Here is a 16,618-nt window from a genome sequence, read left to right on the forward strand (position 1 = left end):
CCACCTCGGTTTTTGTCAAGAGAGTTGTAAGTAGGGTGCAAGATCGCCTACGGCCACATCACCCTGAACGCGCTCGAATCTCGTCTGATCTCGGATGCTAAGCTGGGTCGGGCCTGGTTAGTACTTGGATGGGAGACCGTCTGGGAATACCTGGTGCCGTAGGCTTTTTTCCATTATGTTGTTGGCTTTGGCGACCTGCTGTATTTTTCCTCTCGATTGCCCGAGGTGACCACCTTGACTTTTGTCAAGAGAGTTGTAAGTAGGGTGCAAGACCGCCTACGGCCACATCACCCTGAATGCGCTCGATCTCGTCTGATCTCGGATGCTAAGCAGGGTCGCGCCTGGTTAGTACCTGGATGGGAGACCGCCTGGGAATACCAGGTGCCGTAGGCTTTTTTCCATTATGTTGTTGGCTTTGGCGACCTGCTGTATTTTTCCTCTCGATTGCCCGAGGTGACCACCTTGGCTTTTGTCAAGAGAGTTGTAAGTAAGGTGCAAGATTGCCTACGGCCACATCACCCTGAATGCGCTCGATCTCGTCTGATCTCGGATGCTAAGTAGGGTAGGGCCTGGTTAGTACCTGGATGGGAGACCACCTGGGAATACCAGGTGCCGTAGGCTTTTTTCCATTATGTTGTTGGCTTTGGCGACCTGCTGTATTTTTCCTCTCGATTGCCCGAGGTGACCACCTTGGCTTTTGTCAAGAGAGTTGTAAGTAAGGTGCAAGATTGCCTACGGCCACATCACCCTGAATGCGCTCGATCTCGTCTGATCTCGGATGCTAAGTAGGGTCGGGCCTGGTTAGTACCTGGATGGGAGACCACCTGGGAATACCAGGTGCCGTAGGCTTTTTTCCATTATGTTGTTGGCTTTGGCGACCTGCTGTATTTTTCCTCTCGATTTCCCGAGGTGACCACCTTGGCTTTTGTCAAGAGAGTTGTAAGTAAGGTGCAAGATCGCCTACGGCCACATCACCCTGAATGCGCTCGATTTCGTCTGATCTCGGATGCTAAGTAGGGTCGGGCCTGGTTAGTACCTGGATGGGAGACCGCCTGGGAATACCAGTTGCCGTAGGCTTTTTTCCATTATGTTGTTGGCTTTGGCGACCTGCTGTATTTTTCCTCTCGCTTGCCCGAGGTGACCACCTCGGTTTTTGTCAAGAGAGTTGTAAGTAGGGTGCAAGATCGCCTACGGCCACATCACCCTGAACGCGCTCGAATCTCGTCTGATCTCGGATGCTAAGCTGGGTCGGGCCTGGTTAGTACTTGGATGGGAGACCGTCTGGGAATACCTGGTGCCGTAGGCTTTTTTCCATTATGTTGTTGGCTTTGGCGACCTGCTGTATTTTTCCTCTCGATTGCCCGAGGTGACCACCTTGACTTTTGTCAAGAGAGTTGTAAGTAGGGTGCAAGACCGCCTACGGCCACATCACCCTGAATGCGCTCGATCTCGTCTGATCTCGGATGCTAAGCAGGGTCGCGCCTGGTTAGTACCTGGATGGGAGACCGCCTGGGAATACCAGGTGCCGTAGGCTTTTTTCCATTATGTTGTTGGCTTTGGCGACCTGCTGTATTTTTCCTCTCGATTGCCCGAGGTGACCACCTTGGCTTTTGTCAAGAGAGTTGTAAGTAAGGTGCAAGATTGCCTACGGCCACATCACCCTGAATGCGCTCGATCTCGTCTGATCTCGGATGCTAAGTAGGGTAGGGCCTGGTTAGTACCTGGATGGGAGACCACCTGGGAATACCAGGTGCCGTAGGCTTTTTTCCATTATGTTGTTGGCTTTGGCGACCTGCTGTATTTTTCCTCTCGATTGCCCGAGGTGACCACCTTGGCTTTTGTCAAGAGAGTTGTAAGTAAGGTGCAAGATTGCCTACGGCCACATCACCCTGAATGCGCTCGATCTCGTCTGATCTCGGATGCTAAGTAGGGTCGGGCCTGGTTAGTACCTGGATGGGAGACCACCTGGGAATACCAGGTGCCGTAGGCTTTTTTCCATTATGTTGTTGGCTTTGGCGACCTGCTGTATTTTTCCTCTCGATTTCCCGAGGTGACCACCTTGGCTTTTGTCAAGAGAGTTGTAAGTAAGGTGCAAGATCGCCTACGGCCACATCACCCTGAATGCGCTCGATTTCGTCTGATCTCGGATGCTAAGTAGGGTCGGGCCTGGTTAGTACCTGGATGGGAGACCGCCTGGGAATACCAGTTGCCGTAGGCTTTTTTCCATTATGTTTTTGGCTTTGGCGACCTGCTGTATTTTTCCTCTCGATTGCCCGAGGTGACCACCTTGGATTTTGTCAAGAGAGTTGTAAGTAGGGTGCAAGATCGCCTACGGCCACATCACCCTAAATGCGCTCGATCTCGTCTGATCTCGGATGCTAAGCAGGGTCGGGCCTGGTTAGTACCTGGATGGGAGACCACCTGGGAATACCAGGTGCCGTAGGCTTTTTTCCATTATGTTGTTGGCTTTGGCGACCTGCTGTATTTTTCCTCTCGATTGCCCGAGCTGACCACCTTGGCTTTTGTCAAGAGAGTTGTAAGTAGGGTGCTAGATTGCCTACGGCCACATCACCTCGAATGCGCTCCATCTCATCTGATCTCGGATACTAAGCAGGGTCGGGCCTGGTTAGTACCTGGATGGGAGACCGCCTGGAAATACCAGGAGCCGTAGGCTTTTTTCCATTATGTTGTTGGCTTTGGCGACCTGCTGTATTTTTCCTCTCGATTGCCTGAGGTGACCACCTTGGCTTTTGTCAAGAGAGTTGTAAGTAGGGTGCAAGATCGCCTACGGCCACATCACCCTGAATGTGCTTGATCTCGTCTGATCTCGGATGCTAAGCAGGGTCGGGCCTGGTTAGTACCTGGATGGGAGACCGCCTGGGAATACCAGGTGCCGTAGGTTTTTTTCCATTATGTTGTTGGCTTTGGCGACCTGCTGTATTTTTCCTCTCGATTGCCCGAGGTGACCACCTTGGCTTTTGTCAAGAGAGTTGTAAGTAAGATGTAAGATTGCCTACGGCCACATCACCCTGAATGCGCTCGATCTCATCTGATCTCTGATTCTAAGCAGGGTCGGGCCTGGTTAGTACCTGCATGGGAGACCGCCTGGGAATACCAGGTGCCGTAGGCTTTTTTCCATTATGTTGTTGGCTTTGGCGACCTGCTGTATTTTTCCTCTCGATTGCCCGAGGTGACCACCTTGGCTTTTGTCAAGAGAGTTGTAAGTAAGGTGCAAGATTGCCTACGGCCACATCACCCTGAATGCGCTCGATCTCGTCTGATCTCGGATGCTAAGTAGGGTCGGGCCTGGTTAGTACCTGGATGGGAGACCACCTGGGAATACCAGGTGCCGTAGGCTTTTTTCCATTATGTTGTTGGCTTTGGCGACCTGCTGTATTTTTCCTCTCGCTTGCCCGAGGTGACCACCTTGGCTTTTGTCAAGAGAGTTGTAAGTAGGGTGCAAGATTGCCTACAGCCACATCACCCTGAATGCGCTCGATCTCGGATGCTAAGCAGGGTCGGGCCTGGTTAGTACCTGGATGGGAGACCGCCTGGGAATACCAGGTGCCGTAGGCTTTTTTCCATTATGTTGTTGGCTTTGGCGACCTGCTGTATTTTTCCTCTCGCTTGCCCGAGGTGACCACCTCGGTTTTTGTCAAGAGAGTTGTAAGTAGGGTGCAAGATCGCCTACGGCCACATCACCCTGAACGCGCTCGAATCTCGTCTGATCTCGGATGCTAAGCTGGGTCGGGCCTGGTTAGTACTTGGATGGGAGACCGTCTGGGAATACCTGGTGCCGTAGGCTTTTTTCCATTATGTTGTTGGCTTTGGCGACCTGCTGTATTTTTCCTCTCGATTGCCCGAGGTGACCACCTTGACTTTTGTCAAGAGAGTTGTAAGCAGGGTGCAAGATCGCCTACGGTCACATCACCCTGAATGCGCTCGATCTCGTCTGATCTCGGATGATAAGCAGGGTCGGGCCTGGTTAGTACCTGGATGGGAGACCGCCTGGGAATACCAGGTGCTGTAGGCTTTTTTCCATTATGTTGTTGGCTTTGGCGACCTGCTGTATTTTTCCTCTCGATTGCCCGAGGTGACCACCTTGGCTTTTGTCAAGAGAGTTGTAAGTAGGGTGCAAGACCGCCTACGGCCACATCACCCTGAATGCGCTCGATCTCGTCTGATCTCGGATGCTAAGCAGGGTCGCGCCTGGTTAGTACCTGGATGGGAGACCGCCTGGGAATACCAGGTGCCGTAGGCTTTTTTCCATTATGTTGTTGGCTTTGGCGACCTGCTGTATTTTTCCTCTCGATTGCCCGAGGTGACCACCTTGGCTTTTGTCAAGAGAGTTGTAAGTAAGGTGCAAGATTGCCTACGGCCACATCACCCTGAATGCGCTCGATCTCGTCTGATCTCGGATGCTAAGTAGGGTAGGGCCTGGTTAGTACCTGGATGGGAGACCACCTGGGAATACCAGGTGCCGTAGGCTTTTTTCCATTATGTTGTTGGCTTTGGCGACCTGCTGTATTTTTCCTCTCGATTGCCCGAGGTGACCACCTTGGCTTTTGTCAAGAGAGTTGTAAGTAAGGTGCAAGATTGCCTACGGCCACATCACCCTGAATGCGCTCGATCTCGTCTGATCTCGGATGCTAAGTAGGGTCGGGCCTGGTTAGTACCTGGATGGGAGACCACCTGGGAATACCAGGTGCCGTAGGCTTTTTTCCATTATGTTGTTGGCTTTGGCGACCTGCTGTATTTTTCCTCTCGATTTCCCGAGGTGACCACCTTGGCTTTTGTCAAGAGAGTTGTAAGTAAGGTGCAAGATCGCCTACGGCCACATCACCCTGAATGCGCTCGATTTCGTCTGATCTCGGATGCTAAGTAGGGTCGGGCCTGGTTAGTACCTGGATGGGAGACCGCCTGGGAATACCAGTTGCCGTAGGCTTTTTTCCATTATGTTGTTGGCTTTGGCGACCTGCTGTATTTTTCCTCTCGATTGCCCGAGGTGACCACCTTGGATTTTGTCAAGAGAGTTGTAAGTAGGGTGCAAGATCGCCTACGGCCACATCACTCTGAATGCGCTCGATCTCGTCTGATCTCGGATGCTATGCAGGGTCGGGCCTGGTTAGTACCTGGATGGGAGACAGCCTGGGAATACCAGGTGCCGTAGGCTTTTTTCCATTATGTTGTTGGCTTTGGCGACCTGCTGTATTTTTCCTCTCGATTGCCCGAGGTGACCACCTTGGCTTTTGTCAAGAGAGTTGTAAGTAGGGTGCAAGATTGCCTACGGCCACATCACCCTGAATGCGCTCGATGTCGTCTGATGTCGAATGCTAAGCAGGGTGGGGCCTGGTTAGTACCTGGATGGGAGACCACCTGGGAATACCAGGTGCCGTAGGCTTTTTTCCATTATGTTGTTGGCTTTGGCGACCTGCTGTATTTTTCCTCTCGATTGCCCGAGGTGACCACCTTGGCTTTTGTCAAGAGAGTTGTAAGTAAGGTGCAAGATTGCCTACGGCCACATCACCCTGAATGCGCTCGATCTCGTCTGATCTCGGATGCTAAGTAGGGTCGGGCCTGGTTAGTACCTGGATGGGAGACCACCTGGGAATACCAGGTGCCGTAGGCTTTTTTCCATTATGTTGTTGGCTTTGGCGACCTGCTGTATTTTTCCTCTCGATTTCCCGAGGTGACCACCTTGGCTTTTGTCAAGAGAGTTGTAAGTAAGGTGCAAGATCGCCTACGGCCACATCACCCTGAATGCGCTCGATTTCGTCTGATCTCGGATGCTAAGTAGGGTCGGGCCTGGTTAGTACCTGGATGGGAGACCGCCTGGGAATACCAGTTGCCGTAGGCTTTTTTCCATTATGTTGTTGGCTTTGGCGACCTGCTGTATTTTTCCTCTCGATTGCCCGAGGTGACCACCTTGGATTTTGTCAAGAGAGTTGTAAGTAGGGTGCAAGATCGCCTACGGCCACATCACCCTGAATGCGCTCGATCTCGTCTGATCTCGGATGCTATGCAGGGTCGGGCCTGGTTAGTACCTGGATGGGAGACAGCCTGGGAATACCAGGTGCCGTAGGCTTTTTTCCATTATGTTGTTGGCTTTGGCGACCTGCTGTATTTTTCCTCTCGATTGCCCGAGGTGACCACCTTGGCTTTTGTCAAGAGAGTTGTAAGTAGGGTGCAAGATCGCCTACGGCCACATCACCCTGAATGCGCTCGATGTCGTCTGATGTCGAATGCTAAGCAGGGTGGGGCCTGGTTAGTACCTGGATGGGAGACCACCTGGGAATACCAGGTGCCGTGGGCTTTTTTCCATTATGTTGTTGGCTTTGGCGACCTGCTGTATTTTTCCTCTCGATTGCCCGAGGTGACCACCTTGGCTTTTGTCAAGAGAGTTGTAAGTAGGGTGCAAGATTGCCTACAGCCACATCAACCTGAATGCGCTCGATCTCATCTGATCTCGGATGCTAAGCAGGGTCGGGCCTGGTTAGTACCTGGATGGGATACCGCCTGGGAATACCAGGTGCCGTAGGCTTTTTTCCATCATGTTGTTGGCTTTGGCGACCTGCTCTATTTTTCCTCTCGATTGCCCGAGGTGACCACCTTGGCTTTTGTCAAGAGAGTTGTAAGTAGGGCACAAGATTGCCTACGGCCACATCACCCTGAATGCGCTCAATCTCGTCTGCTCTCGGATGCTAAGCAGGGCCGGGCCTGGTTAGTACCTGGATGGGAAACCGCCTGGGAATACCAGGTGCCGTAGGCTTTTTTCCATCATGTTGTTGGCTTTGGCGACCTGCTGTATTTTTCCTCTCGATTGCCCGAGGTGACCACCTTGGCTTTTGTCAAGAGAGTTGTAAGTAGGGCGCAAGATCGCCTACGGCCACATCACCCCGAATGCGCTCCATCTCGTCTGATCTCGGATGCTAAGCAGGGTCGGGCCTGGTTAGTACCTGGATAGGAGACCACCTGGGAATACCAGGTGCCGTAGGCTTTTTTCCATTATGTTGTTGGCTTTGGCGACCTGCTGTATTTTTCCTCTCGATTGCCCGAGGTGACCACCTTGGCTTTTGTCAAGAGAGTTGTAAGTAGGGTGCAAGATCGCCTACGGCCACATCACCCTGAATGCGCTCGATGTCGTCTGATGTCGAATGCTAAGCAGGGTGGGGCCTGGTTAGTACCTGGATGGGAGACCACCTGGGAATACCAGGTGCCGTAGGCTTTTTTCCATTATGTTGTTGGCTTTGGCGACCTGCTGTATTTTTCCTCTCGATTGCCCGAGGTGACCACCTTGGCTTTTGTCAAGAGAGTTGTAAGTAGGGTGCAAGATTGCCTACAGCCACATCAACCTGAATGCGCTCGATCTCATCTGATCTCGGATGCTAAGCAGGGTCGGGCCTGGTTAGTACCTGGATGGGAGACCGCCTGGGAATACCAGGTGCCATAGGCTTTTTTCCATTATGTTGTTGGCTTTGGCGACCTGCTGTATTTTTCCTCTCGATTGCCCGAGTTGACCACCTTGGCTTTTGTCAAGAGAGTTGTAAGTAGGGCGTAAGATCGCCTACGGCCACATCACCCTGAATGCGCTCGATCTCGTCTGATCTCGGATGCTAAGCAGGGTCGGGCTTGGTTAGTACCTGGATGGGAGACCGCCTGGGAATACCAGGTGCCGTAGGCTTTTTTCCATTATGTTGTTGGCTTTGGCGACCTGCTGTATTTTTCCTCTCGTTTGCCCGAGGTGACCACCTTGGCTTTTGTCAAGAGAGTTGTAAGTAGGGTGCAAGATCGCCTACGGCCACATCACCCTAAATGCGCTCGATCTCGTCTGATCTCGGATGCTAAGCAGGGTCGGGCCTGGTTAGTACCTGGATGGGAGACCACCTGGGAATACCAGGTGCCGTAGGCTTTTCTCCATTATGTTGTTGGCTTTGGCGACCTGCTGTATTTTTCCTCTCGATTGCCCGAGCTGACCACCTTGGCTTTTGTCAAGAGAGTTGTAAGTAGGGTGCTAGATTGCCTACGGCCACATCACCTCGAATGCGCTCCATCTCGTCTGATCTCGGATACTAAGCAGGGTCGGGCCTGGTTAGTACCTGCATGGGAGACCGCCTGGGAATACCAGTTGCCGTAGGCTTTATTCCATTATGTTGTTGGCTTTGGCGACCTGCTGTATTTTTCCTCTCTATTGCCCAAGGTGACCACCTTGGCTTTTGTCAACAGAGTTGGAAGTAGGGTGCAAGATCGCCTACGGCCACATCACCCTGAATGCGCTCGATCTCGGATGCTAAGCAGGGTCAGGCCTGGTTAGTACCTGGATGGGAGACCGCCTGGGAATTCCAGGTGCCGTAGGCTTTTTTCCATTATGTTGTTGGCTTTGGCGACCTACTGTATTTTTCCTCTCGATTGCCCGAGGTGACCACCTTGGCATTTGTCAAGAGAGTTGTAAGTAGGGTGCAAGATCGCCTACAGCCACATCACCCTGAATGCGCTCGATCTCGTCTGATCTCGGATGCTAAGCAGGGTCGGGCCTGGTTAGTACCTGGATGGGAGACCACCTGGGAATACCAGGTGCCGTAGGCTTTTTTCCATTATGTTGTTGGCTTTGGCGACCTGCTGTATTTTTCCTCTCGATTGCCCGAGGTGACCACCTTGGCTTTTGTCAAGAGAGTTGTAAGTAGGGTGCAAGATTGCCTACAGCCACATCAACCTGAATGCGCTCGATCTCATCTGATCTCGGATGCTAAGCAGGGTCGGGCCTGGTTAGTACCTGGATGGGAGACCGCCTGGGAATACCAGGTGCCATAGGCTTTTTTCCATTATGTTGTTGGCTTTGGCGACCTGCTGTATTTTTCCTCTTGATTGCCCGAGTTGACCACCTTGGCTTTTGTCAAGAGAGTTGTAAGTAGGGCGTAAGATCGCCTACGGCCACATCACCCTGAATGCGCTCGATCTCGTCTGATCTCGGATGCTAAGCAGGGTCGGGCTTGGTTAGTACCTGGATGGGAGACCGCCTGGGAATACCAGGTGCCGTAGGCTTTTTTCCATTATGTTGTTGGCTTTGGCGACCTGCTGTATTTTTCCTCTCGTTTGCCCGAGGTGACCACCTTGGCTTTTGTCAAGAGAGTTGTAAGTAGGGTGCAAGATCGCCTACGGCCACATCACCCTGAATGCACACGATCTCGTCTGATCTCGGATGCTAAGCAGGGTCTGGCCTGGTTAGTAACTGGATGGGAGACCGCCTGGGAATACCAGTTGCCGTAGGCTTTATTCCATTATGTTGTTGGCTTTGGGGACCTGCTGTATTTTTCCTCTCTATTGCCCAAGGTGACCACCTTGGCTTTTGTCAACAGAGTTGGAAGTAGGGTGCAAGATCGCCTACGGCCACATCACCCTGAATGCACTCGATCTCGGATGCTAAGCAGGGTCAGGCCTGGTTAGTACCTGGATGGGAGACCGCCTGGGAATTCCAGGTGCCGTAGGCTTTTTTCCATTATGTTGTTGGCTTTGGCGACCTACTGTATTTTTCCTCTCGATTGCCCGAGGTGACCACCTTGGCTTTTGTCAAGAGAGTTGTAAGTAGGGTGCAAGATCGCCTACAGCCACATCACCCTGAATGCGCTCGATCTCGTCTGATCTCGGATGCTAAGCAGGGTCAGGCCTGGTTAGTACCTGGATGGGAGACCGCCTGGGAATACCAGGTGCCGTAGGCTTTTTTCCATTATGTTGTTGGCTTTGGCGACCTGCTGTATTTTTCCTCTCGATTGCCCGAGGTGACCAACTTGGCTTTTGTCAAGAGAGTTGTAAGTAGGGTGCAAGATCGCCTACGGCCACATCACCCTGAATGCGCTCGATCTCTTCTGATCTCGGATGCTAAGCAGGGTCGGGCCTGGTTAGTACCTGGATGGGAGATGGCCTGGGAATACCAGGTGCCGTAGGCTTTTTTCCATTATGTTGTTGGCTTTGGCGACCTGCTGTATTTTTTCTCTCGAATGCCCGAGGTGACCACCTTGGCTTTTGTCAAGAGAGTTGTAAGTAGGACGCAAGATCGCCTACGGCCACATCACCCTGAATGCGCTCGATCTCGTCTGATCTCGGATGCTAAGCAGGGTCGGGCCTGGTTAGTACCAGGATGGGAGACCGCTTGGGAATACCAGGTGCCGTAGGCTTTTTTCCATTAAGTTGTTGGCTTTGGCGACCTGCTGTATTTTTCCTCTCGATTGCCCGAGGTGACCACCTTGGCTTTTGTCAAGAGAGTTGTAAGTAGGGTACAAGATAGCCTACGGCCACATCACCCTGAATGCGCTCGATCTCGGCTGATCTCGGATGCTAAGCAGGGTCGGGCCTAGTTAGTACCTGGATGGAAGACCGCCTGGGAATACCGGGTGCTGTAGGCTTTTTTCCATTATGTTGTTGGCTTTGGTGACCTGCTGTATTTTTCCTCTCGATTGCCCGAGGTGACCACCTTGGCTTTTGTCAAGAGAGTTTTAAGTAGGGTGCAAGATTGCCTACGGCCACATCACTCTGCATGCACTCGATCTCGTCTGATCTCGGATGCTAAGCAGGGTCGGGCCTGGTTAGTACCTGGATGGAAGACCGCCTGGGAATACCGGGTGCTGTAGGCTTTTTTCCATTATGTTGTTGGCTTTGGTGACCTGCTGTATTTTTCCTCTCGATTGCCCGAGGTGACCACCTTGGCTTTTGTCAAGAGAGTTTTAAGTAGGGTGCAAGGTTGCCTACGGCCACATCACCCTGAATGCGCTCGATCTCGTCTGATCTCGGATGCTAAGCAGGGTCGGGCCTGGTTAGTACCTGGATGGGAGACCGCCTGGGAATACCAGGTGCCGTAGGCTTTTGGCCATTATGTTGTTGGCTTTGGCGACCTGCTGTATTTTTCCTCTCGATTGCCCGAGGTGTCCACCTTGGCTTTTGTCAAGATAGTTGTAATATAATCCAAGATCGCCTACGGCCACATCACCCTGAATGCGCTCCATCTCGGATGCTAAGCAGGGTCAGGCCTGGTTAGTACCAGGATGGGAGACCGCCTGGGAATACCAGGTGCCGTAGGCTTTTTTCCAGTATGTTGTTGGCTTTGGCGACCTGCTGTATTTTTCCTCTCGATTGCCCGAGGTGACAACCTTGGCTTTTGTCAAGAGAGTTGTAAGTAGGTTGCAAGATCGCCTACGGCCACATCACCCTGAATGCGCTCGATCTCGTCTGATCTCGGATGCTAAGCAGGGTCGGGCCTGGTTAGTACCTGGATGGGAGACCGCCTGGGAATACCAGGTGCCGTAGGCTTTTTTCCATTATGTTGTTGGCTTTGGCGACCTGCTGTATTTTTCCTCTCGATTGCCCGAGGTGACCACCTTGGCTTTTGTCAAGAGAGTTGTAAGTAGGGTGCAAGATTGCCTACGGCCACATCACCCTGAATGCGCTCGATATCGTCTGATCTCGGATGCTAAGCAGGGTAGGGCATGGTTAGTACCTGGATGGGAGACCGCCTGGGAATACCATGTGCCGTAGGCTTTTTTTCCATTATGTTGTTGGCTTTGGTGACCTGCTGTATTTTTCCTCATGATTGCCCGAGGTGACCACCTTGGCTTTTGTCAAGAGAGTTGTAAGTAGGGTGCAAGATCGCCTACGGCCACATCACCCTGAATGCGCTCGATCTCGTCTGATCTCGGATGCTAGGCAGGAGTCGGGCCTTGTTAGGTCCTGAATGGGAGACCGCCTGGGAATACCAGGTGCCGTAGGCTTTTTTCCATTATGTTGTTGGCTTTGGCGACCTGCTGTATTTTTCCTCTCGATTGCCCGAGGTGACCACCTTGGCTTTTGTCAAGAGAGTTGTAAGTAGGGTGCAAGATTGCCTACGGCCACATCACCCTGAATGCGCTCGATCTCGTCTGATCTCGGATGCTAAGCAGGGTCGGGCCTGGTTAGTACCTGGATGGGAGACCGCCTGGGAATACCAGGTGCCGTAGGCTTTTTTCCATTATGTTGTTGGCTTTGGCGACCTGCTGTATTTTTCCTCTCGATTGCCCGAGGTGACCACCTTGGCTTTTGTCAAGAGAGTTGTAAGTAGGGTGCAAGATCACCTAGGGCCACATCACCCTGAATGCGCTCGATCTCGTCTGATCTCGGATGCTAAGCAGGGTCGGGCATGGTTAGTACCTGGATGGGAGACCGCCTGGGAATACCAGGTGCCGTAGGCTTTTTTCCATTATGTTGTTGGCTTTGGCGACCTGCTGTATTTTTCCTCTCGATTGCCCGAGGTGACCACCTTGGCTTTTGTCAAGAGAGTTGTAAGTAGGGTGCAAGATCGCCTACGGCCACATCACCCTAAATGCGCTCGATCTCGTCTGATCTCGGATGCTAAGCAGGGTCGGGCCTGGTTAGTACCTGGATGGGAGACCACCTGGGAATACCAGGTGCCGTAGGCTTTTTTCCATTATGTTGTTGGCTTTGGCGACCTGCTGTATTTTTCCTCTCGATTGCCCGAGCTGACCACCTTGGCTTTTGTCAAGAGAGTTGTAAGTAGGGTGCTAGATTGCCTACGGCCACATCACCTCGAATGCGCTCCATCTCATCTGATCTCGGATACTAAGCAGGGTCGGGCCTGGTTAGTACCTGGATGGGAGACCGCCTGGAAATACCAGGAGCCGTAGGCTTTTTTCCATTATGTTGTTGGCTTTGGCGACCTGCTGTATTTTTCCTCTTGATTGCCTGAGGTGACCACCTTGGCTTTTGTCAAGAGAGTTGTAAGTAGGGTGCAAGATCGCCTACGGCCACATCACCCTGAATGCGCTTGATCTCGTCTGATCTCGGATGCTAAGCAGGGTCGGGCCTGGTTAGTACCTGGATGGGAGACCGCCTGGGAATACCAGGTGCCGTAGGTTTTTTTCCATTATGTTGTTGGCTTTGGCGACCTGCTGTATTTTTCCTCTCGATTGCCCGAGGTGACCACCTTGGCTTTTGTCAAGAGAGTTGTAAGTAAGATGTAAGATTGCCTACGGCCACATCACCCTGAATGCGCTCGATCTCATCTGATCTCTGATTCTAAGCAGGGTCGGGCCTGGTTAGTACCTGCATGGGAGACCGCCTGGGAATACCAGGTGCCGTAGGCTTTTTTCCATTATGTTGTTGGCTTTGGCGACCTGCTGTATTTTTCCTCTCGATTGCCCGAGGTGACCACCTTGGCTTTTGTCAAGAGAGTTGTAAGTAGGGAGCAAGATCGCCTACGGCCACATCACCCTGAATGCGCTCGATCTCGTCTGATCTCGGATGCTAAGCAGGGTCGGGCCTGGTTAGTACCTGGATGGGAGACCGCCTGGGAATACCAGGTGCCGTAGGCTTTTGGCCATTATGTTGTTGGCTTTGGCGACCTGCTGTATTTTTCCTCTCGATTGCCCGAGCTGACCACCTTGGCTTTTGTCAAGAGAGTTGTAAGTAGGGTGCTAGATTGCCTACGGCCACATCACCCTGAATGCGCTCGATCTCGTCTGATCTTGGTTGCTAAGCAGGGTCGGGCCTGGTTAGTACCTGGATGGGAGACCGCCTGGAAAAACCAGGTGCCGTAGGCTTTTTTCCATTATGTTGTTGGCTTTGGCGACCTGCTGTATTTTTCCTCTCGATTGCCTGAGGTGACCACCTTGGCTTTTGTCAAGAGAGTTGTAAGTAGGGTGCAAGATTGCCTACGGCCACATCACCCTGAATGCGCTCGATATCGTCTGATCTCGGATGCTAAGCAGGGTAGGGCATGGTTAGTACCTGGATGGGAGACCGCCTGGGAATACCATGTGCCGTAGGCTTTTTTTCCATTATGTTGTTGGCTTTGGTGACCTGCTGTATTTTTCCTCATGATTGCCCGAGGTGACCACCTTGGCTTTTGTCAAGAGAGTTGTAAGTAGGATGCAAGATCGCCTACGGCCACATCACCCTGAATGCGCTCGATCTCGTCTGATCTCGGATGCTAGGCAGGAGTCGGGCCTTGTTAGGTCCTGAATGGGAGACCGCCTGGGAATACCAGGTGCCGTAGGCTTTTTTCCATTATGTTGTTGGCTTTGGCGACCTGCTGTATTTTTCCTCTCTATTGCCCGAGGTGACCACCTTGGCTTTTGTCAAGAGAGTTGTAAGTAGGGTGCAAGATTGCCTACGGCCACATCACCCTGAATGCGCTCGATCTCGTCTGATCTCGGATGCTAAGCAGGGTCGGGCCTGGTTAGTACCTGGATGGGAGACCGCCTGGGAATACCAGGTGCCGTAGGCTTTTTTCCATTATGTTGTTGGCTTTGGCGACCTGCTGTATTTTTCCTCTCGATTGCCCGAGGTGACCACCTTGGCTTTTGTCAAGAGAGTTGTAAGTAGGGTGCAAGATCACCTAGGGCCACATCACCCTGAATGCGCTCGATCTCGTCTGATCTCGGATGCTAAGCAGGGTCGGGCATGGTTAGTACCTGGATGGGAGACCGCCTGGGAATACCAGGTGCCGTAGGCTTTTTTCCATTATGTTGTTGGCTTTGGCGACCTGCTGTATTTTTCCTCTCGATTGCCCGAGGTGACCACCTTGGCTTTTGTCAAGAGAGTTGTAAGTAGGGTGCAAGATCGCCTACGGCCACATCACCCTAAATGCGCTCGATCTCGTCTGATCTCGGATGCTAAGCAGGGTCGGGCCTGGTTAGTACCTGGATGGGAGACCACCTGGGAATACCAGGTGCCGTAGGCTTTTTTCCATTATGTTGTTGGCTTTGGCGACCTGCTGTATTTTTCCTCTCGATTGCCCGAGCTGACCACCTTGGCTTTTGTCAAGAGAGTTGTAAGTAGGGTGCTAGATTGCCTACGGCCACATCACCTCGAATGCGCTCCATCTCGTCTGATCTCGGATACTAAGCAGGGTCGGGCCTGGTTAGTACCTGGATGGGAGACCGCCTGGAAATACCAGGAGCCGTAGGCTTTTTTCCATTATGTTGTTGGCTTTGGCGACCTGCTGTATTTTTCCTCTTGATTGCCTGAGGTGACCACCTTGGCTTTTGTCAAGAGAGTTGTAAGTAGGGTGCAAGATCGCCTACGGCCACATCACCCTGAATGCGCTTGATCTCGTCTGATCTCGGATGCTAAGCAGGGTCGGGCCTGGTTAGTACCTGGATGGGAGACCGCCTGGGAATACCAGGTGCCGTAGGTTTTTTTCCATTATGTTGTTGGCTTTGGCGACCTGCTGTATTTTTCCTCTCGATTGCCCGAGGTGACCACCTTGGCTTTTGTCAAGAGAGTTGTAAGTAAGATGTAAGATTGCCTACGGCCACATCACCTCGAATGCGCTCCATCTCGTCTGATCTCGGATACTAAGCAGGGTCGGGCCTGGTTAGTACCTGGATGGGAGACCGCCTGGAAATACCAGGAGCCGTAGGCTTTTTTCCATTATGTTGTTGGCTTTGGCGACCTGCTGTATTTTTCCTCTTGATTGCCTGAGGTGACCACCTTGGCTTTTGTCAAGAGAGTTGTAAGTAGGGTGCAAGATCGCCTACGGCCACATCACCCTGAATGCGCTCGATCTCATCTGATCTCTGATTCTAAGCAGGGTCGGGCCTGGTTAGTACCTGCATGGGAGACCGCCTGGGAATACCAGGTGCCGTAGGCTTTTTTCCATTATGTTGTTGGCTTTGGCGACCTGCTGTATTTTTCCTCTCGATTGCCCGAGGTGACCACCTTGGCTTTTGTCAAGAGAGTTGTAAGTAGGGCGCAAGATCGCCTACGGCCACATCACCCTGAATGCGCTCGATCTCGTCTGATCTCGGATGCTAAGCAGGGTCGGGCCTGGTTAGTACCTGGATGGGAGACCGCCTGGGAATACCAGGTGCCGTAGGCTTTTGGCCATTATGTTGTTGGCTTTGGCGACCTGCTGTATTTTTCCTCTCGATTGCCCGAGCTGACCACCTTGGCTTTTGTCAAGAGAGTTGTAAGTAGGGTGCTAGATTGCCTACGGCCACATCACCCTGAATGCGCTCGATCTCGTCTGATCTTGGTTGCTAAGCAGGGTCGGGCCTGGTTAGTACCTGGATGGGAGACCGCCTGGAAAAACCAGGTGCCGTAGGCTTTTTTCCATTATGTTGTTGGCTTTGGCGACCTGCTGTATTTTTCCTCTCGATTGCCTGAGGTGACCACCTTGGCTTTTGTCAAGAGAGTTGTAAGTAGGGTGCAAGATCGCCTACGGCCACATCACCCTGAATGCGCTTGATCTCGTCTGATCTCGGATGCTAAGCAGGGTCGGGCCTGGTTAGTACCTGGATGGGAGACCGCCTGGGAATACCAGGTGCCGTAGGTTTTTTTCCATTATGTTGTTGGCTTTGGCGACCTGCTGTATTTTTCCTCTCGATTGCCCGAGGTGACCACCTTGGCTTTTGTCAAGAGAGTTGTAAGTAAGATGTAAGATTGCCTACGGCCACATCACCTCGAATGCGCTCCATCTCGTCTGATCTCGGATACTAAGCAGGGTCGGGCCTGGTTAGTACCTGGATGGGAGACCGCCTGGAAATACCAGGAGCCGTAGGCTTTTTTCCATTATGTTGTTGGCTTTGGCGACCTGCTGTATTTTTCCTCTTGATTGCCTGAGGTGACCACCTTG

At 52.2% G+C, this 16,618-nt stretch overlaps 34 non-coding genes and 39 pseudogenes across 34 annotated transcripts; all 73 read left to right on the plus strand.

Annotated features, from left to right (window-relative positions):
• The first annotated feature begins 45 nt into the window (after positions 1 to 45).
• On the plus strand, positions 46 to 165 carry LOC143954961 (5S ribosomal RNA; annotated as a pseudogene).
• Positions 166 to 274: 109 nt separating this feature from the next.
• Positions 275 to 393, plus strand: LOC143950286 (5S ribosomal RNA). Its single transcript, XR_013265702.1, has one exon. It is a non-coding gene; the product is annotated as a 5S ribosomal RNA (ribosomal RNA).
• Positions 394 to 502: 109 nt separating this feature from the next.
• Positions 503 to 621, plus strand: LOC143946728 (5S ribosomal RNA). The gene has a single exon (XR_013265237.1). It is a non-coding gene; the product is annotated as a 5S ribosomal RNA (ribosomal RNA).
• Positions 622 to 730: 109 nt separating this feature from the next.
• Positions 731 to 849, plus strand: LOC143950191 (5S ribosomal RNA). Its single transcript, XR_013265616.1, has one exon. It is a non-coding gene; the product is annotated as a 5S ribosomal RNA (ribosomal RNA).
• A 109-nt stretch (positions 850 to 958) lies between these two features.
• On the plus strand, positions 959 to 1,077 carry LOC143944258 (5S ribosomal RNA; annotated as a pseudogene).
• Positions 1,078 to 1,186: 109 nt separating this feature from the next.
• LOC143954962 (5S ribosomal RNA) lies at positions 1,187 to 1,306 on the plus strand (annotated as a pseudogene).
• Positions 1,307 to 1,415: 109 nt separating this feature from the next.
• Positions 1,416 to 1,534, plus strand: LOC143950287 (5S ribosomal RNA). The gene has a single exon (XR_013265703.1). It is a non-coding gene; the product is annotated as a 5S ribosomal RNA (ribosomal RNA).
• Positions 1,535 to 1,643: 109 nt separating this feature from the next.
• On the plus strand, positions 1,644 to 1,762 carry LOC143946741 (5S ribosomal RNA). The gene has a single exon (XR_013265239.1). It is a non-coding gene; the product is annotated as a 5S ribosomal RNA (ribosomal RNA).
• A 109-nt stretch (positions 1,763 to 1,871) lies between these two features.
• LOC143950192 (5S ribosomal RNA) lies at positions 1,872 to 1,990 on the plus strand. Its single transcript, XR_013265617.1, has one exon. It is a non-coding gene; the product is annotated as a 5S ribosomal RNA (ribosomal RNA).
• Positions 1,991 to 2,099: 109 nt separating this feature from the next.
• LOC143944260 (5S ribosomal RNA) lies at positions 2,100 to 2,218 on the plus strand (annotated as a pseudogene).
• A 109-nt stretch (positions 2,219 to 2,327) lies between these two features.
• Positions 2,328 to 2,446, plus strand: LOC143950759 (5S ribosomal RNA). The gene has a single exon (XR_013266096.1). It is a non-coding gene; the product is annotated as a 5S ribosomal RNA (ribosomal RNA).
• Positions 2,447 to 2,555: 109 nt separating this feature from the next.
• On the plus strand, positions 2,556 to 2,674 carry LOC143948290 (5S ribosomal RNA; annotated as a pseudogene).
• A 109-nt stretch (positions 2,675 to 2,783) lies between these two features.
• On the plus strand, positions 2,784 to 2,902 carry LOC143952952 (5S ribosomal RNA). Its single transcript, XR_013268080.1, has one exon. It is a non-coding gene; the product is annotated as a 5S ribosomal RNA (ribosomal RNA).
• A 109-nt stretch (positions 2,903 to 3,011) lies between these two features.
• On the plus strand, positions 3,012 to 3,130 carry LOC143944267 (5S ribosomal RNA; annotated as a pseudogene).
• Positions 3,131 to 3,239: 109 nt separating this feature from the next.
• Positions 3,240 to 3,358, plus strand: LOC143950193 (5S ribosomal RNA). Its single transcript, XR_013265618.1, has one exon. It is a non-coding gene; the product is annotated as a 5S ribosomal RNA (ribosomal RNA).
• A 109-nt stretch (positions 3,359 to 3,467) lies between these two features.
• Positions 3,468 to 3,576, plus strand: LOC143947818 (5S ribosomal RNA; annotated as a pseudogene).
• A 109-nt stretch (positions 3,577 to 3,685) lies between these two features.
• On the plus strand, positions 3,686 to 3,805 carry LOC143954963 (5S ribosomal RNA; annotated as a pseudogene).
• A 109-nt stretch (positions 3,806 to 3,914) lies between these two features.
• On the plus strand, positions 3,915 to 4,033 carry LOC143951124 (5S ribosomal RNA). Its single transcript, XR_013266425.1, has one exon. It is a non-coding gene; the product is annotated as a 5S ribosomal RNA (ribosomal RNA).
• A 109-nt stretch (positions 4,034 to 4,142) lies between these two features.
• Positions 4,143 to 4,261, plus strand: LOC143950290 (5S ribosomal RNA). The gene has a single exon (XR_013265705.1). It is a non-coding gene; the product is annotated as a 5S ribosomal RNA (ribosomal RNA).
• Positions 4,262 to 4,370: 109 nt separating this feature from the next.
• Positions 4,371 to 4,489, plus strand: LOC143946753 (5S ribosomal RNA). The gene has a single exon (XR_013265240.1). It is a non-coding gene; the product is annotated as a 5S ribosomal RNA (ribosomal RNA).
• Positions 4,490 to 4,598: 109 nt separating this feature from the next.
• Positions 4,599 to 4,717, plus strand: LOC143950194 (5S ribosomal RNA). Its single transcript, XR_013265619.1, has one exon. It is a non-coding gene; the product is annotated as a 5S ribosomal RNA (ribosomal RNA).
• Positions 4,718 to 4,826: 109 nt separating this feature from the next.
• On the plus strand, positions 4,827 to 4,945 carry LOC143944261 (5S ribosomal RNA; annotated as a pseudogene).
• A 109-nt stretch (positions 4,946 to 5,054) lies between these two features.
• On the plus strand, positions 5,055 to 5,173 carry LOC143945322 (5S ribosomal RNA; annotated as a pseudogene).
• Positions 5,174 to 5,282: 109 nt separating this feature from the next.
• On the plus strand, positions 5,283 to 5,401 carry LOC143944744 (5S ribosomal RNA; annotated as a pseudogene).
• A 109-nt stretch (positions 5,402 to 5,510) lies between these two features.
• LOC143950195 (5S ribosomal RNA) lies at positions 5,511 to 5,629 on the plus strand. Its single transcript, XR_013265620.1, has one exon. It is a non-coding gene; the product is annotated as a 5S ribosomal RNA (ribosomal RNA).
• A 109-nt stretch (positions 5,630 to 5,738) lies between these two features.
• LOC143944262 (5S ribosomal RNA) lies at positions 5,739 to 5,857 on the plus strand (annotated as a pseudogene).
• Positions 5,858 to 5,966: 109 nt separating this feature from the next.
• On the plus strand, positions 5,967 to 6,085 carry LOC143944398 (5S ribosomal RNA; annotated as a pseudogene).
• A 109-nt stretch (positions 6,086 to 6,194) lies between these two features.
• On the plus strand, positions 6,195 to 6,313 carry LOC143945641 (5S ribosomal RNA; annotated as a pseudogene).
• Positions 6,314 to 6,422: 109 nt separating this feature from the next.
• LOC143954857 (5S ribosomal RNA) lies at positions 6,423 to 6,541 on the plus strand (annotated as a pseudogene).
• Positions 6,542 to 6,650: 109 nt separating this feature from the next.
• Positions 6,651 to 6,769, plus strand: LOC143944506 (5S ribosomal RNA; annotated as a pseudogene).
• A 109-nt stretch (positions 6,770 to 6,878) lies between these two features.
• On the plus strand, positions 6,879 to 6,997 carry LOC143945610 (5S ribosomal RNA; annotated as a pseudogene).
• A 109-nt stretch (positions 6,998 to 7,106) lies between these two features.
• LOC143944745 (5S ribosomal RNA) lies at positions 7,107 to 7,225 on the plus strand (annotated as a pseudogene).
• Positions 7,226 to 7,334: 109 nt separating this feature from the next.
• Positions 7,335 to 7,453, plus strand: LOC143944235 (5S ribosomal RNA; annotated as a pseudogene).
• A 109-nt stretch (positions 7,454 to 7,562) lies between these two features.
• Positions 7,563 to 7,681, plus strand: LOC143949822 (5S ribosomal RNA). Its single transcript, XR_013265523.1, has one exon. It is a non-coding gene; the product is annotated as a 5S ribosomal RNA (ribosomal RNA).
• A 109-nt stretch (positions 7,682 to 7,790) lies between these two features.
• LOC143950760 (5S ribosomal RNA) lies at positions 7,791 to 7,909 on the plus strand. The gene has a single exon (XR_013266097.1). It is a non-coding gene; the product is annotated as a 5S ribosomal RNA (ribosomal RNA).
• Positions 7,910 to 8,018: 109 nt separating this feature from the next.
• Positions 8,019 to 8,137, plus strand: LOC143948844 (5S ribosomal RNA; annotated as a pseudogene).
• Positions 8,138 to 8,246: 109 nt separating this feature from the next.
• Positions 8,247 to 8,355, plus strand: LOC143947869 (5S ribosomal RNA; annotated as a pseudogene).
• Positions 8,356 to 8,464: 109 nt separating this feature from the next.
• On the plus strand, positions 8,465 to 8,583 carry LOC143951236 (5S ribosomal RNA). The gene has a single exon (XR_013266527.1). It is a non-coding gene; the product is annotated as a 5S ribosomal RNA (ribosomal RNA).
• A 109-nt stretch (positions 8,584 to 8,692) lies between these two features.
• LOC143944236 (5S ribosomal RNA) lies at positions 8,693 to 8,811 on the plus strand (annotated as a pseudogene).
• A 109-nt stretch (positions 8,812 to 8,920) lies between these two features.
• Positions 8,921 to 9,039, plus strand: LOC143949834 (5S ribosomal RNA). Its single transcript, XR_013265524.1, has one exon. It is a non-coding gene; the product is annotated as a 5S ribosomal RNA (ribosomal RNA).
• A 109-nt stretch (positions 9,040 to 9,148) lies between these two features.
• On the plus strand, positions 9,149 to 9,267 carry LOC143946625 (5S ribosomal RNA; annotated as a pseudogene).
• A 109-nt stretch (positions 9,268 to 9,376) lies between these two features.
• Positions 9,377 to 9,485, plus strand: LOC143947373 (5S ribosomal RNA; annotated as a pseudogene).
• A 109-nt stretch (positions 9,486 to 9,594) lies between these two features.
• On the plus strand, positions 9,595 to 9,713 carry LOC143954374 (5S ribosomal RNA). Its single transcript, XR_013269372.1, has one exon. It is a non-coding gene; the product is annotated as a 5S ribosomal RNA (ribosomal RNA).
• Positions 9,714 to 9,822: 109 nt separating this feature from the next.
• Positions 9,823 to 9,941, plus strand: LOC143943757 (5S ribosomal RNA; annotated as a pseudogene).
• Positions 9,942 to 10,050: 109 nt separating this feature from the next.
• On the plus strand, positions 10,051 to 10,169 carry LOC143954799 (5S ribosomal RNA). Its single transcript, XR_013269754.1, has one exon. It is a non-coding gene; the product is annotated as a 5S ribosomal RNA (ribosomal RNA).
• Positions 10,170 to 10,278: 109 nt separating this feature from the next.
• On the plus strand, positions 10,279 to 10,397 carry LOC143945215 (5S ribosomal RNA; annotated as a pseudogene).
• A 109-nt stretch (positions 10,398 to 10,506) lies between these two features.
• On the plus strand, positions 10,507 to 10,625 carry LOC143952746 (5S ribosomal RNA). The gene has a single exon (XR_013267893.1). It is a non-coding gene; the product is annotated as a 5S ribosomal RNA (ribosomal RNA).
• Positions 10,626 to 10,734: 109 nt separating this feature from the next.
• On the plus strand, positions 10,735 to 10,853 carry LOC143952041 (5S ribosomal RNA). Its single transcript, XR_013267256.1, has one exon. It is a non-coding gene; the product is annotated as a 5S ribosomal RNA (ribosomal RNA).
• A 108-nt stretch (positions 10,854 to 10,961) lies between these two features.
• LOC143949042 (5S ribosomal RNA) lies at positions 10,962 to 11,070 on the plus strand (annotated as a pseudogene).
• Positions 11,071 to 11,179: 109 nt separating this feature from the next.
• On the plus strand, positions 11,180 to 11,298 carry LOC143952053 (5S ribosomal RNA). Its single transcript, XR_013267267.1, has one exon. It is a non-coding gene; the product is annotated as a 5S ribosomal RNA (ribosomal RNA).
• A 109-nt stretch (positions 11,299 to 11,407) lies between these two features.
• On the plus strand, positions 11,408 to 11,526 carry LOC143953265 (5S ribosomal RNA). The gene has a single exon (XR_013268363.1). It is a non-coding gene; the product is annotated as a 5S ribosomal RNA (ribosomal RNA).
• A 110-nt stretch (positions 11,527 to 11,636) lies between these two features.
• Positions 11,637 to 11,756, plus strand: LOC143950017 (5S ribosomal RNA; annotated as a pseudogene).
• Positions 11,757 to 11,865: 109 nt separating this feature from the next.
• Positions 11,866 to 11,984, plus strand: LOC143952065 (5S ribosomal RNA). The gene has a single exon (XR_013267278.1). It is a non-coding gene; the product is annotated as a 5S ribosomal RNA (ribosomal RNA).
• A 109-nt stretch (positions 11,985 to 12,093) lies between these two features.
• Positions 12,094 to 12,212, plus strand: LOC143944098 (5S ribosomal RNA; annotated as a pseudogene).
• A 109-nt stretch (positions 12,213 to 12,321) lies between these two features.
• Positions 12,322 to 12,440, plus strand: LOC143950761 (5S ribosomal RNA). The gene has a single exon (XR_013266098.1). It is a non-coding gene; the product is annotated as a 5S ribosomal RNA (ribosomal RNA).
• Positions 12,441 to 12,549: 109 nt separating this feature from the next.
• On the plus strand, positions 12,550 to 12,668 carry LOC143948291 (5S ribosomal RNA; annotated as a pseudogene).
• Positions 12,669 to 12,777: 109 nt separating this feature from the next.
• Positions 12,778 to 12,896, plus strand: LOC143951602 (5S ribosomal RNA). Its single transcript, XR_013266859.1, has one exon. It is a non-coding gene; the product is annotated as a 5S ribosomal RNA (ribosomal RNA).
• A 109-nt stretch (positions 12,897 to 13,005) lies between these two features.
• LOC143944268 (5S ribosomal RNA) lies at positions 13,006 to 13,124 on the plus strand (annotated as a pseudogene).
• Positions 13,125 to 13,233: 109 nt separating this feature from the next.
• On the plus strand, positions 13,234 to 13,352 carry LOC143952077 (5S ribosomal RNA). Its single transcript, XR_013267289.1, has one exon. It is a non-coding gene; the product is annotated as a 5S ribosomal RNA (ribosomal RNA).
• Positions 13,353 to 13,461: 109 nt separating this feature from the next.
• Positions 13,462 to 13,580, plus strand: LOC143954843 (5S ribosomal RNA; annotated as a pseudogene).
• A 109-nt stretch (positions 13,581 to 13,689) lies between these two features.
• Positions 13,690 to 13,808, plus strand: LOC143953266 (5S ribosomal RNA). The gene has a single exon (XR_013268364.1). It is a non-coding gene; the product is annotated as a 5S ribosomal RNA (ribosomal RNA).
• A 110-nt stretch (positions 13,809 to 13,918) lies between these two features.
• On the plus strand, positions 13,919 to 14,038 carry LOC143950018 (5S ribosomal RNA; annotated as a pseudogene).
• Positions 14,039 to 14,147: 109 nt separating this feature from the next.
• Positions 14,148 to 14,266, plus strand: LOC143952089 (5S ribosomal RNA). The gene has a single exon (XR_013267300.1). It is a non-coding gene; the product is annotated as a 5S ribosomal RNA (ribosomal RNA).
• Positions 14,267 to 14,375: 109 nt separating this feature from the next.
• LOC143944099 (5S ribosomal RNA) lies at positions 14,376 to 14,494 on the plus strand (annotated as a pseudogene).
• Positions 14,495 to 14,603: 109 nt separating this feature from the next.
• LOC143950762 (5S ribosomal RNA) lies at positions 14,604 to 14,722 on the plus strand. The gene has a single exon (XR_013266099.1). It is a non-coding gene; the product is annotated as a 5S ribosomal RNA (ribosomal RNA).
• Positions 14,723 to 14,831: 109 nt separating this feature from the next.
• Positions 14,832 to 14,950, plus strand: LOC143948545 (5S ribosomal RNA; annotated as a pseudogene).
• Positions 14,951 to 15,059: 109 nt separating this feature from the next.
• On the plus strand, positions 15,060 to 15,178 carry LOC143951603 (5S ribosomal RNA). The gene has a single exon (XR_013266860.1). It is a non-coding gene; the product is annotated as a 5S ribosomal RNA (ribosomal RNA).
• Positions 15,179 to 15,287: 109 nt separating this feature from the next.
• LOC143948547 (5S ribosomal RNA) lies at positions 15,288 to 15,406 on the plus strand (annotated as a pseudogene).
• Positions 15,407 to 15,515: 109 nt separating this feature from the next.
• LOC143944269 (5S ribosomal RNA) lies at positions 15,516 to 15,634 on the plus strand (annotated as a pseudogene).
• A 109-nt stretch (positions 15,635 to 15,743) lies between these two features.
• LOC143952102 (5S ribosomal RNA) lies at positions 15,744 to 15,862 on the plus strand. Its single transcript, XR_013267311.1, has one exon. It is a non-coding gene; the product is annotated as a 5S ribosomal RNA (ribosomal RNA).
• A 109-nt stretch (positions 15,863 to 15,971) lies between these two features.
• Positions 15,972 to 16,090, plus strand: LOC143954844 (5S ribosomal RNA; annotated as a pseudogene).
• A 109-nt stretch (positions 16,091 to 16,199) lies between these two features.
• LOC143951605 (5S ribosomal RNA) lies at positions 16,200 to 16,318 on the plus strand. Its single transcript, XR_013266861.1, has one exon. It is a non-coding gene; the product is annotated as a 5S ribosomal RNA (ribosomal RNA).
• Positions 16,319 to 16,427: 109 nt separating this feature from the next.
• LOC143948548 (5S ribosomal RNA) lies at positions 16,428 to 16,546 on the plus strand (annotated as a pseudogene).
• Positions 16,547 to 16,618: the final 72 nt, after the last annotated feature.

Source organism: Lithobates pipiens, unplaced genomic scaffold (genome assembly GCF_037356315.1).
Source record: "Lithobates pipiens isolate NorthernLeopardFrog02 unplaced genomic scaffold, aLitPip1_a1.2 Scaffold_30, whole genome shotgun sequence".
In the NCBI taxonomy this organism is placed as follows: domain Eukaryota; kingdom Metazoa; phylum Chordata; class Amphibia; order Anura; family Ranidae; genus Lithobates; species Lithobates pipiens.